Below are 2,220 nucleotides of genomic sequence, written 5' to 3'. Positions count from 1 at the left end.
TCTACCTTTATCGAAACAAAAAATATCTATAAGAAAGTCAAATTAAATTTTTATGATCGTTGAAATTCAAATTTTTACAACATTGGATATTCACTCGATTTCTCATGTAGCGATTTCCTTATTTTGTTGTAATTCAAAAACGAATAACTGCAGATACATGAAAATTTTACTGAATGTTTATATTAGCATTTCCTATACACCATAAAATTTTGAAAATAATTTGATTCTTTTTGAGCTGTGTACAGACATGGTCAGTTTTCAATTTTTTTAGTTTTTTTTTCTATAAATATCAATAAAGTTTTATCTGTTGGGCCAAAAAGTGTATACATTTAATACAAAGCTCCTGATATATTGTTACAATATCAGTTGAAAAATATTAAAAAAACATAGGCACAATTTTTTTTTATAAGCATTTAAATATCAAATTTTGACAAAATTTATCAAATTTTAATTTGAAAAATTATTTTGTAGTTAAAAATGTATAAAATGTTCAATTTTTGTATCTAAGAATTAAAAATTATAAACAAGATTCCACATAAGTAATTAATTCTGTTACCAAAAAATTTAAAAAATACATTTACACAGTTTATTTTTATAGTCATTTTAAGTACAAATTTGGACGAAATTCCATATTAAAAACCTAGGATAACTATTTTAGTTATTTTGTTGTGATTGTATAATATTATTCGTGGGTACTTGAAACTTCTAAAGTATACTATTATATATCTATGATTTTACCACGGTTTTTTGTTGATGTATAACGCGTTATAACTTATAAGTACCTAATAGATATTATGATATGATTAATTTGGAATTTATTATAAGTACCTATCATAGGTCAATTTTTTTTTTAATACCATAGATAAGTATATATTATATGTCTAATACATAGACTGATATACCGTCTCCGCTCAGAATCGTTTTTCTTATACAGTGATATTATATCATTGAATTCAAATTTAATACTGTCCATTATACAGTGACCCACTTCTAACCTACTGTACAGCAGAGCGACATCCACTTACCCACCTTTTTTTGTTTTACGATGAAAGTTTAGACTTGCAAATACTTGCAAATAACTTGCAAAATAATGGCATAGATTTTAAAAAAATCGAAGTATTTAGGTGGGCCAACTTCACGAACGTCCCGTGACTGCCCTTGTCTGATCTGTTGGGATTTATAGCCTTGCCTGTGGAGGGTTAAGTGGCGAACTCTAGTTGCACTCGTTACCGTTAATCATTATCGACCGCCGCCTCGCGCAATCGATATTCCGACGAAGCGACTACCAATCCGAAATACAGATAGCGTCGTACAACGCATTGCTTCCGTACGCGCGCCGCCCGTAGGAAAATTGAGTTTTTCATATGAACCAAACCAGATACGAACTCAGAAAACACATATTAAGAATCAGCACATTCTGAACTATAATCTTGTTACGTATAAACACTTCAAACAACTATGTAAAAGACCAAAAAATGACGAAATGTAAATTAGTATTTTGACCGGGATTGGTAGGCCCAAACAACATAAATACAGGCCGCTGACCACCGTGCAAATCATCATTCTCCCCGCTGAGAAAAGGCAACTTGTGAGCCGGACGATATAGATATCGCCAAGAACGGACATAAATTCCAATTCTATTTAACAGCACCTCGCCCCCAGACTGAATGAGCCGTACGATATAAATATATCGTCAAGAACGGACATTATATTATAGTCTGCCCCGGCATTAAAATACACTCCACCACCATCGCAGTGCGTCGCCAGTTATTACACGTCGATACGCGTCCAACGTCACTGAGTGCCGCCGTCAGAGCCGAGTCACCAGTTGCCGATTGATACGCATACGACCACCGCCAGACAGACTACAGAGTAGTGATGGGCGCAACCGACTAGTTTTGACTATCGATACTCTATCGATAGTTTAAAAAACTACCGAGTGATTTTTCAATTAAATAGATATTATTATTCATCGATTGTTTTTAAAACCATCGAATGAGTTCCTCGATAGTTTTCATTCGTTAGCGGAACTGACTAGTTTTAACTATCGATAGTTTAAAAAACTACCGAGTGATTTTTCAATTAAACAATCGAATGAATTCCTCGATAGTTTTCATTCGTTAGTGGAACCGACTAGTTTTGACTATCGATTGTCTATCGATAGTTTGAAAAACTACCGAGTGATTTTTTGATATTTATAAATAGATATTTTAAATATTA

This window comes from Acyrthosiphon pisum, chromosome X, assembly GCF_005508785.2.
Source record: "Acyrthosiphon pisum isolate AL4f chromosome X, pea_aphid_22Mar2018_4r6ur, whole genome shotgun sequence".
Classification (NCBI taxonomy): domain Eukaryota; kingdom Metazoa; phylum Arthropoda; class Insecta; order Hemiptera; family Aphididae; genus Acyrthosiphon; species Acyrthosiphon pisum.
Note: the sequence above shows the minus strand (reverse complement) of the source record.